Source organism: Neophocaena asiaeorientalis, unplaced genomic scaffold (genome assembly GCF_003031525.2).
Source record: "Neophocaena asiaeorientalis asiaeorientalis breed wild unplaced genomic scaffold, Neophocaena_asiaeorientalis_V1.1 scaffold177, whole genome shotgun sequence".
Taxonomy (NCBI): Eukaryota; Metazoa; Chordata; class Mammalia; order Artiodactyla; family Phocoenidae; genus Neophocaena; species Neophocaena asiaeorientalis.
In genome coordinates this window covers 12409455-12422093 of record NW_020172779.1, presented here as the reverse complement: position 1 = coordinate 12422093, position 12639 = coordinate 12409455, and positions in this window count along the sequence as shown.

Here is a 12639-nt window from a genome sequence, read left to right as displayed (position 1 = left end):
CGTCAAAATTGACAAAAACTTAGCTAAACTGATGAAGACAGAGAATAAAAATTATAGTAATGAAAGAGGGATTATTACTACAATCCTATACATGTTAAAAGATTGAGATTATTAACAGCTTTATGCCGATAAACTTGACATCTAAGATGAAATGGACAAATACTTTGGAAAACGCAATTTACCAAAATTGACTAAAAATGAAACAGAAAACCTGACTAAACTTGTATCTATTAAAGACATACATGCGCACACACAAATTCAGTTCTAAATGGCTTCACTGGTCAATTATCTCAAACACTTCAGTAAGAAAGAATATGAATATTACACCACCCTTTCAGAAAATAACTAACTTGTATTGTAAAACCTGCATCAACTCAATATTAACATCTGACAAAAACATTATTAAAAAGAAAAATCATAGACCAATATTCCTCATGATCATTAATGTAAAAATGTTTAACAAATATTAGCAAATTGATTTCAGAAATCTATAAGGATACTGTATCATGATCCTAAGAATTTGAACTTGATATAATATTTTAAAATCAATCAATACAATTCACAATCATAACAAAGGAGAAAAATGTGATTTTTTTGGCCAGATGTATAAATAACATTTGATAAAAGTCAACAATCCACTCATGAAATAAGCTCTCAGCAATCTAGGAATAAAACGGAACTTCTTCTGTCTAATAAAGAACACTCTAAAAAAAAAATCTACATTTACCATCATACTTAAGAATGAAATATCAAATATTTTCTTCCTAAGACTGGGAACAAGCAAGGATGCCTACTCTTACCACTACAATTCAACATTCTACTGGAGCTCTAGCCATTAAAAAGAAAAGCATGAAAAAGATAATGTATAAATATGGAAAAGGAGAAAGTTAAGCTACTTCCATTTGCAGATGAATAATGCTTATGTTGAAAGCTCCACGGCCCCTACCAAACAACTACAAGAAACAGTAAATTTAGCAAGTTCCTATGATACAAGATTTGTAGAAAACAAAACCTAACTTGTATTTTTATATACTAGCAGAAAATAACCGGAAAATAGACCAAAACATCAACTCCATTTACAATAGCATACCTGTCCTATTCCATTTTTCTTAAATTTATTATCTCCCCACATATCTTTTTTTTTTACATCTTTGTTGGAGTATAATTGCTTTACAATGGTGTGTTAGTTTCTGCTTTACAACAAAGTGAATCAGCTATACATATCTCCATATCTCCTCACTCTTGCGTCTCCCTCCCACCCTCTGTATCCCACCCCTCCAGGTGGTCACAAGGCACCGAGCTGATCTCCCTGTGCTATGCAGCAGCTTCCCACTAGCCATCTATTTTACATTTGGTAGTACGTATAAGTCCATGCCACTCTCTCACTTCATCCCAGCTTACTACCTTCCCCCTCCCCGTGTCCTCAAGTCCATTCTCTAGGTCTGTGTCTTTATTCCTGTCCTGCCCCTAGGTTCTTCAGAACCTTTTTTTTTTTTTTTAGATTCCATATATATGTGTTAGCATACAGTATTTGTTTTTCTCTTTCTGACTTACTTCACTCTGTATGACAGACTCTAGGTCCATCCACCTCACTACAAATAACTCAATTTCATTTCTTTTTATGGCTGAGTAATATTCCATTGTATATATGTGCCACATCTTCTTTATCCATTTATCCGTTGATGGACACTTAGTTGATTCCATGTCCTGGCTATTGTAAATAGAGCTGCAATGAACATTGTGATACATGACTCTTTTTTTTAAAGTCACTATTATTTTATTATTATTATTACTATTATTACATTATTAATTCATCCATTCACTCATCATCCATCCATCTATCGATACAGTAAGCACTCACTGAGATCCTCTTCCATGCCAGGCGCTATCATAGACATTGGAGAAGCAAAGATAAAAATTCAAAGTCACATACGTTGAGGATCTTTCATTTTCTAAGTTACTTATGTGCCTATTACTAGTTCTTTTTGCTCTCCCCAACATCCTTCCAATTTTCAATTTTCCACAAGTCAAACCAGTTATACAGTTTCTACTCCATTTTGTCCCAGGGAATTCTTTCTTGGATCTCTCCATCATCCTACATCCAAAAACAAGTCCATCCTGTATTTGGACTTGCTTTTGGGGTCTTCTGCCAGCTCTCATTTATAACTGTCCTTCCTCACCTAAGGAATTCCTTTGACCTCTTTCTTCTGTTGGATTCCCTGTTTCTGTGATTACTTATCTCCTTAATTATAAAAAAGCACATCCCCCAGTAGTATCCTGAAAAGGAATACATGGGAAGTAAATGCTTTGAGATCTTGCAACCCATAAATACCGACCCTATTCACATAAACTGACTGATCGTTTGACAGATTTTAGAATTCTAGATTGGAGATAATTTTTAGTTACAATTTTGAAGATGTTGTCCATTGTCATTTGCTGAGAAGTGTGATACTATTCCGATTCCTTATTCATTGTACATGGTCTACCTTTTCTCTCCAGACGTTTTTAGAATTGTCTCATTATTCCTGGGATTGTGAAATTTCATAATTATTTGTCTTGGAGTGAAGCCATTTAATCTAGAGGCCCATTTCCCTCAGTTCTGGGAACTTTCATTATTTCTTTGATAATACCCTCCCCTCAGTTTGTCTATAATCACTTTCTGGAAGTCAGGTTGGTCAGATGTTGGACTTCCCAGACTGATCTTGAAATTTTCACATCTTCTACTGTCTGTCTCTACATCTTTTTGGTTTTTTGATGCTACCTTTAAGAAATTTTCTGTCTTCACCCCTCAACACTTCTATGGAATACTGTATTAATTTCATCTGAAATATTTTTAATTTCCAAGAGCTCTCTCTTGATTCCTCATTGTTCTCTGTTCCCACAGCATCTTGTTCCACAGTAATTCTTGTTTTAATAATGCAATATCTTCTCTCTTTGAGGATGCTAATTATAATTACTTGGAAGCTTTCTTATATTCCCTGCATTGTCTGTTTTTTCATTTTTTAAATGTTTTTATTAGAGTATAATTGCTTAACAATGGTGTGTTAGTTTCTGCTTTACAACAAAGTGAATCAGTTATACATATACATATATACTCATATCTCCTCCCTCTTGCGTCTCCCTCCCTCCCACCCTCCCTATCCCACCCTTCAAGCTGGTCACAAAGCACCAAGCTGATCTCCCTGTGCTAGGTGACTGCTTCCCATTAGCTATTTATTTTACATTTGGTAGTGTATATATGTCCGTATATATACTAACACTCTCACACTTTGTGCCAGCTTACCCTTCCCCCTCCCCATGTCCTCAAGTCCATTCTCTAGTAGGTCTGCATCTCTACTCCCATCTGCCCCTAGGTTCTTCGTGACCATGTTTTTTCTTTTTTTTTTAGAATCCATATATATGTGTTAGCATACGGTATTTGTTTTTCTCCTTCTGACTTACTTCACTCTGTATGACAGACTCTAGGTCCATCCACCTCACTACAAATAACTCAATTTCGTTTCTTTTTATGGCTGAGTAATAGTCCATTGTATATATGTGCCACATCTTCTTTATCCATTCATCTGTAGATGGACACTTAGGTTGTTTCCATGTCCTGGCTACTGTAAACAGAGCTGAAATGAACATTGTGGTACATGACTCATTTTGAATGATGGATTTCTCAGGGTATATGCCCAGTAGTGGGATTGCTGAGTCGTATGTTAGTGCTATTTTTAGTTTTTTAAGGAACTTTCATACTGTTCTCCACAGTGGCTGTATCAATTTACATTCCCACGAACAGGGCAAGAGGGTTCCCTTTTCTCCACACCCTCTCCAGCATTTATTGTTTGTAGATTTTTTGATGATGGACATTCTGACTGGTGTGAGATGATACCTCATTGTAGTTTTAATTTGCATTTCTCTAATGATTTGTGATGTTGAGCATCCTTTCATGTGTTTGTTGGCAACCTGTATATCTTCTTCGGAGAAATGTCTATTTAGGTCTTCTGCCCATTTTTGGATTGGGTTGTTTGCTTTTTTGATACTGAGCTGCTTGAACTGCTTGTATATTTTGGAGATTAATCCTTTCTCAGTTGCTTCGTCTGCAAATATTTTCTCCCATTCTGAGGGTTGTCTTTTCGTTTTGTTCATGGTTTCCTTTGCTGTGCAAAAGCTTTGAAGTTTCATTAGGTCCCATTTGTTTATTTTTATTTTTATTTCCATTTCTGTAGGAGGTGGGTCAAAAAGGATCTTGCTGTGATTTATGCCATAGAGTGTTCTGCCTATGTTTTCCTCTAAGAGTTTTCTAGTGTCTGGTCTTACATTTAGGTCTTTAATCCATTTTGAATTTATTTTTGTGTATGGTGTTAGGGAGTGTTCTAACTTCATTCTTTTAGGTGTAGCTGTGCAGTTTTCCCAGGACCACTTATTGAAGAGGCTGTCTTTTCTCCACTGTATATTCTTGCCTCCTTTACCAAAAATAAGTTGATCATATGTGTGTGGGTTTATCTCTGGGCTTTCTATCCTGTTCCACTGATCTATATTTCTGTTTCTGTACCAGTGTATAGTCTGAAGCCCAGGAGCCTGATTCCTCCAGTTCTGTTTTTCTTTTTCAACATTGCTTTGGCTATTTGGGGTCTTTTGTGTTTCCATACAAATTGTGAAATTATTTTTCTAGTTCTGTGAAAAATGCCATTGGTAGTCTGATAGGGATTGCAGTAAACCTGTAGATTGCTTTGAGTAGTATAGTCATTTTGACAATGTTGATTCTTCCAATCCAAGAACATGGAATGTCTCTCCATCTGTTTGTATCATCTTTAATTTCTTTCATCGGTGTCTTATAGTTTCCTGCATACAGGTCTTTGGTCTCCTTAGGTAGGTTTATTCCTAGGTATTTTTACTCTTTTTGTTGCAGTGGCAAATGGGAGTGTTTTCTTAATTTCTCTTTCAGATTTTTTATCACTAGTGTATAGGAATGCCAGAGATTTCTGTGCATTAATTTTGTATCCTGCTACTTTACCAAATTCATTCATTAGCTCTAGTAGTTATCTTGTAGCATCTTTAGGATTCTCTGTGCATAGTATCATGTCATCTGAAACAGTGACAGTTTTACATCTTCTTTTCCGATTTGGATTCCTTTTATTTCTTTTTCTGCTCTGACTGCTGTGGCTAAAACTTCCACTGTGTTGAATAACAGTGGTGAGTAGTGGCCAACCTTGTCTTGTTCTTGATCTTAGTGAAAATAGTTTCAATTTTTCACCACAAGAAAGATGTTGACTGTGGGTTTGTCATATATGGCCTTTATTATGTTGAGGTAAGTTCCCTCTATGCCTACTTTCTGGAGGGTTTTTAATCATAAATGGGTGTTGAAATTGTCAAAAGCTTTTTCAGCATCTATTGAGATGATCATATGGTTTCTCTCCTTCAATTTGTTAATATGTTTTATCACTTTGATTTGCATATATTAAGAATCCTTGTATTCCTGGGATAAACCCCACTTGATCATGTTGTATGATCCTTTTAATGTGCTGTTCGATTCTGTTTGCTAGTATTTTGTTGACGATTTTTGCATCTATGTTCATCAGTGATATTAGCCTGTAGCTTTCTTTTTTGGTGACATCTTTGCCTGTTTTTGGTATCAGGGTGATGTTGGCCTCGTAGAATGAGTGTGGGAGTGTTTCTCCCTCTGCTAAATTTTGGAAGAGTTTGAGAAAGATAGGTGTTAGCTCTTCTCTAAATGTTTGATAGAATTTACCAGTGACGCCATCTGGTCCTGGGCTTTTGTCGGTTGGAAGATTTTTAATAACAGTTTCAATTTCGATACTTGTAATTGGTCTGTTTATATTTCTTCCTGGTTCAGTCTTGGAAGGTTCTGCTTTTCTAAAAATTTGTCCTTTTTACTCCAGGTTGTCCATTTCATTGGCATATAGCTGCTTGTAGTAATTTCTCATGATCCTTTGTATTTCTGCAGTCAGTTGTTACTTCTCCTTTTTCATTTCTAATTCTTCTCCCTTTTTTTCTTGAGGAGTCTGGCTAATGTTTTATCAATTTTGTTTATCTTCTCAAAGAACCAGCTTTTAGTTTTATTGATCTTTGCTATCATTTCCTTCATTTATTTTTCATTTATTTCTGATCTGATCTTTATAATTTTTTTCCTTCTGCTAACTTTGGAGTTTTTTTGTTCTTCTTTCTCTAATCGCTTTAGGTGTAAGGTTAGGTTGTTTTTTAGAGATGTTTTCTGTTTCTTGATGTGGGATTGCATTGCTATAAACTTCCCTCTTAGAACTGCTTTTGCAGCATCCCAGAGGTTTTGGGTCGTCGTGTTTTCATTGTCATTTGTTTCCAGGTATTTTTTTGATTTCCTCTTTGATTTCTTCAGTGAGCTCTTGGTTATTTAGTAGTGGATTGTTTAGCCTCCATGTGTTTGTTATTTTTTACAGGTATTTTCCTGTAATTGGTATCTAGTCTCATAGCGTTGTGGTCAGAAAAGATACTTGATATGATTTCAATTTTCTTAAATTTACCAAGGCTTGGTGTGTGACCCAAGATATGATCTATCCTGGAAAATGTTCCATGAGCACTTGAGAAGAATGTGTATTCTGTTGTTTTTGGATGGAATGTCCTATAAATATCAATTAAGTCCATCTTGTTTAATATGTGTTATTTAAAGCTTGTGTTTCCTTATTAATTTTCTGTCTGGATCATCTGTCCATTGGTGAAAGGGGGGTGTTAAAGTCCCCTACTATTATTGTGTTACTGTCGATTTCCCCTTTTATGGCTGTTAGTATTTGCCTTATGTATTGAGGTGCTCCTATGTTGGGTGCATAAATATTTACAATTGTTCTATCTTCTTCTTGGATTGATCCCTTGATCATTATGTAGTGTCTTTCTTTGTCTCTTGTAATAGTCTTTATTTTAAAGTCTATTTTGTCTGATATGAGAATTGCTACTCCAGCTTTCTTCTGATTTCCAATTGCATGGAATACCTTTTTCCATCCCCTCACTTTCAGTCTGTATGTGTCCCTATGTCTGAAGTGGGACTCTTGTAGACAGCCTATATATGGGTCTTGCTTTTGTATCCATTCAGCCAGTCTATGTCTTTTGGTGGGAGCATTGAATCCATTTACATTTAAGGTAATTATGAATATGTATGTTCCTATTACCATTTTCTTAATTGTTTTGGGTTTTTTATTGTAGGTCTTTTTCTCCTCTTGTATTTTCTGCCTAGAGAAGTTCCTATAGCATTTGTTGTAAAGCTGGTTTGAGGTGCTGAATTCTCTTAGCTTCTGCTTATCTGTAAAGATTATTTCTCCCTCGAATCTGAATGAGATCCTTGCTGGGTAGAGTAATCTTGGTTGTAGGCTTTTCCCTTTCATCACTTTAAATATGTCCTGCCACACCCTTCTGGCTTGCAGAGTTTCTGCTGAAAGATCAGTTGTTAACCTTATGGGGATTCCTTTTTATGTTAATTGTTGCTTTTCCCTTGTTGCTGTTAACATTTTTTCTTTGTATTTAATTTTTGATAGTTTGATTAGTATGTGTCTTGGCGTGTTTCTCCTTGGATTTATCCTGTATGGTTCTCTCTGCGCTTCCTGGACTTGATTGCCTACTTCCTTTCCCATATTAGGGAGGTTTTCAACTATAATCTCTTCAAATGTTTTCTCAGTCCCTTTCTTCTTCTCTTCTTCTTCTGGGACCCCTATAATTCGAATGTTGGTGCATTTAATGTTGTCTCAGAGGTCTCTGAGACTGTCCTCAATTTTTTTCACTCTTTTTTCTTTATTCTGCTTTGCAGTAATTATTTCCACTATTTTATCTTCCGGGTCACTTATCTGTTCTTCTGCTCAGTTATTCTGCTGTTGATTCCTTCTAGAGAATTTTTAACTTCATTTATTGTGTTGTTCATCATTGTTTGTTTGCTCTTTAGTTCTTCTAGGTCCTTGTTAAACATTTCTTGTATTTTCTCCATTCTATTTCCAAGATTTTGGATCATCTTTACTATCATTACTCTGAATTCTTTTTCAGGTAGACTGCCTATTTCCACTTCATTTGTTTGGTCTCGTGGGTTTTTACCTTGCTCCTTCGTCTGCTGCGTATTTCTCCGTCTTCTCATTTTGCTTAACCTTCTGTGTTTGGGGTCTCCTTTTCACAGGCTGCAGGTCCTTAGTTCCCGTTGTTTTTGGTGTCTGCCCCCAGTGGCTAAGGTTGGTTCAGTGGGTTGTGTAGGCTTCCTGATGGAGGGGACTGGTGCCTGTGTTTTGGTGAATGAGGCTGGATCTTGTCTTTGTGGTGGGCAGGACCGTGTCCGGTGGTGTGTCTTGGGGTGTCTGTGACCTCATTATGATTTTGGACAGCCTCTCAGCTAATGGGTGGGGTCGTGTTCCTGTCTTGCTAGTTGTTTGGCATAGGGTGTCCAGCACTGGAGCTTGCTGGTTGTTGAGTGGTGCTGGGTCTTGGCATTGAGTTGGCGATCTCTGGGCTTTCACCGTTTGAGATTATGTGGAGCCGGGAGGTCTCTGGTGGACCAATGTCCTGAACTCGGCTCTCCCACCTCAGAGGCTCCGGCCTGATACCTGGCCGAGCACCAAGACCCCGTCAGTCACACGGCTGGTAGAAGCACCTCTGCGCTGCCGTCTCTGAGGGCTACTACCTGCCTTGGCCCCTGCCCAGCAGCCCCTTGTCACCCAGGAAGTGAATCATGGAGCTCCAGCAGCAGCCCAGCTCTGCTCCAGCTGCTCGTGGCACCTCAGAGGCCCCCTGAAAGATATACTTCTTATTACAATGTCTATTTTAACTTTGTCCCTTAAATACATTTTGTGCTCAAGTAATGATATCAGAAGTCACAGACAAGGGAGAATTGGAAGTTGGATCTTGTCACACAAATTGGAAAGTATCATGCAATGTCCTTCAGGTATCCTTTATCAGCAGCAGCATCCTTTGAAATTGAAACTGAATAGATTATATGGTGATCTGCCTCTTCTTTCCTTCAGAGTTTGGATGGGATATATGAGGCTTGGAAAAGGTGATATCCAAGATCCACACTGGCTCTTCAGTTCCACAATTCTACGAGCTCACATAGGGGCGGCAACCACTCTCTCAGCACAAGCTTCTGTCCTTGTCTGGGTCACTGTGGGTTTCAGCCATGTCAGCTCCATATAATTCACAAAGGAATCAACCCATAGACACTTCCCAGCCACGTATGTGCCTGTGCTGTACATAATCTCATGACATCATGGTTCAAATATTGGTTCTATTCCCCTTTCTCCAAGTCTCTGAAATCACTGAAGGTTGAGTTTAAGTACCACCCTTAAGGTCATTCTTCAAGCTGCATGACTGAGTTCCTGCTAGTGTTGGTGGGTCTTCTGCAGAGGCAGGGGGTGGCTGTGGCTCACTGCCGGGACAAGGACACTGCCAGCAGAAATTCTGGGAAGTACTCCTTGACGTGAGCCTTCCTGGAGTCCCTGTTATACTTATGTAAGCACAAAAATCAAGAGTGGATGAGCACAAGTCTGGTGTCAGCCTGCAACAGAGAAACCACAATCTCTTCCCGTTCTTTTTCCAGAAAGTCATATACTTGTAATCATATACTATGTAGGTGTTTTTTTGTGTTTTTTTTCTGAACAGGCTTCTTTTACTTAGCAATATGCATTTAAGTTTCCTCTGTGTCTTTTTATGATATGATAGCTCTTTTTAACTGAATAATATTCCATTGTCTAGATGTACCACAGTTTATCCATTCCCCTACTGAAAGACATCTTGGTTGTTTCCAGGTTTGGGCAATCATGAATACAACTGCTATAAACATCTATAACATATGATGTAGAGCATCTTTTCATATATTTACTTGCCATCTGTACATTTTCTTTGGTAAGGTGTCTGTTAACGTTTTGGGTCCATTTTTCAATTAGAATTTTTGTTTTCCTGATGTTGAGTTTTAGGATTTCTTTGTATATTTTTTATAGAAGACGTTTGTGAGATTTGTGTTTTGCAAGTATTTTCTCCCAGCCTGTGGTCTGTATTTTCATTCTCCTAATAGTGTCTTTTACAGAGCAGATGTTTTTAATTTTAATGTAATCCAATTTACTGGTTTTTTCTTTCATAGATTATGCTTTTGGTGTTGCATGTAAAAGGTCATTGTCAAAAGTCATCTAGATTTTCTCCTATGTTGTCTTCTAGAAGTTTTATAGTTTTGTGTTTTACATTGAGGTCTGTGATCCATTTTGAGATCATTTTTGCGAAGAGTATAAGATCTGTATCTAGGTTCATTTTCTGTGTGTGGATGTGGATACTCAGTTGTTTCAGTACCATTTGTTGAAAAGAATTTTCTTTCTCCATTGAATTTCCTTTTTCCCCTTGCAAAAGGTTAGGTGAATATATTTGTGTGGGTCTATTTCTAGGGTCTCTTTTCTATTCCATTCAATTGTTTTTCTGTTATTTCTCCAATACTACACTGTCTTGATCACTGTAGCTACATAGTACTTCTTGAAATAGGGTAGACCCCAGGAGCACAGAGTAGAGTCACTTACCATAGTCTTCAGATTGAGGAAATCTCAAAGAATATTAGTCAGGCTTAAAGGTATGAAGGGTATTACAAGATAAGGGAGCAGCATGGGCAAAGGCAGAGAAATAAAAAAACAAAAATTACACACACACACACACACACACACACACACACATACATAAATGGTGGGAAAGAAAGCCCATTTAGGTAATAAGATGTACACTTTGTGAATTTAAAAGAGATGGTTTCTTTTAGGTGTGGGTAGGAATATATAGATTCATCAGGAGAAGTAGAGTGACACTCATCCTCCTTCCTGGCTGTCCCCGGCATCCAACACTGCTAGCTGGCTTTGAGGACCACCTGGAAGGCGTGCTGAGGAAGAATCTACCAAGAGAAGCCTGAGCGACTGCTGTCTTTAATCCTCCACCCATGCTGACTCGCCCTGCCCAGTAGCACTAGATGGAGCTCTACGGAAGCACTTCTAGAAATGGAGAGAGGACTGGAAGGGAGGAGTTAATGAGTCTGTAGGAATGCAATTTCTCAAGTGGAACTGAGCATTGCTCAGGACACAGCCCTACAGATGGCACCCATTGATGGATGGCCTATTTCTAGATCACTGACACCTTCAGTTTATACATAGAAACACCTAGACAGCTGGAATCACAAGAGTCTTGCTTAGGGCATGATGTGCCAGAGGGAGCACGGGCTCTGAAGTTCACTCAGAAAACTTGGGGTGAATTTCCAATTCTTCTGTATAAAGTTGATTGTATTTGGGCAAGGTCTTTCACCCCTCTGAGACTCAGTTTTCTCATATCTAAAGAGGTGAGGCCAATGCCTCTTTCACTAAGTTGTGCTAAAGACTAAGCGAAGTAGAGATTGCAAATACCTGACATATAGGGAATAATACATACATTCGGCTCTGTGCAAGCATGTATTGTGGTGCGGGAGATGAATGTACCTGGTAATTAGCAATGCTAGAAAATGCTAATGCACTCATCTGACACCTCCATTGCTTTTTAAATCCTCCAGAGAAGTGTTAGCCACAGAGAAGAGTAGAGCGATGAGAATCAGAAAGGTATCATATCAACTAAGTTTAAAAATCCTCCAAGCACCATTTTTTTCATACAATATCGGCTCTCAACCTTACAACAACTCTAGAAGATATTAATAGTAACATTAACATTACAGCTGACACTTAAATAGCATTGAGTGCCAAGCAATTTTCTAAATATTTCACATGCACACATTCACTGAAGCTTCACAACTACCCCATAAGATTGGTTCTATTATCATTCTTATTTTATATATAAGGTTACAAAGTCATGAATAGGATAAGTAATTTCATACTTTCACACAAGTATTCACTGGCTCCCTGAACTTGGACTTCCAGCCTCCAGAAGTGTGAGAAATATAAAAATTTCTGTTGTTTAAGCCCCCAGTCTATAATTTGTTATAGCAGCCTCGACTGACCAAGACACAGAGTAAGACAAGTGCAAAAATAAAACAAACTGGAAGCAATGAAGCAATTACCATACGAAAAATCATTCATCTCCTCTGTACGTTCACAGAGGTAGGCCATTCATTTGAAGCCCTATGGGTCATTTATTTATTTTTTTGATTTTACAGCAGAGGCTCTCTCTAGCACTGATTAAGAATTTTGCATCCTGATCTTAGTTTTTCTTTTTTTTTTTTAATTTGGTATTTTATTCCCATCTGTTTTAGGTAGAACTTTTTTTTTTTTTTTTCATGGCTAGGTTCAAAGATTTGCCTCCCATAAATTTTAAATCACTTTTGAACCACAGTGAGAAGAAGGTACAAATCTTAAAATTGGACAGAAAGCATGTTATGCGTGTTCTGAAGAACACAGCTAATTTAGAAGCAGCTTCAGGTCACTGAACAGATATAGAGTAAGGCTTCCTCAGTAAACTGAAGGGCACCACTTAAGCCTTCATCACAAGTTCTTATTTTCTCAGCATTACCTATGCTATTCCAGAAAAGTCTGAAGTTCAGGGCAGGAGAATTCATGCTCAGTTCTTCTTAAATACACTTTACTGTTCATTGTTTGTGAGGTTCCTAAAGTCAAGAAGAATAGGTTGAGTGTGTGTGACAGAATGGTCTCTGCCAACAAAGAATTTAAAGCCCAGCCAAGGAGTAAAATG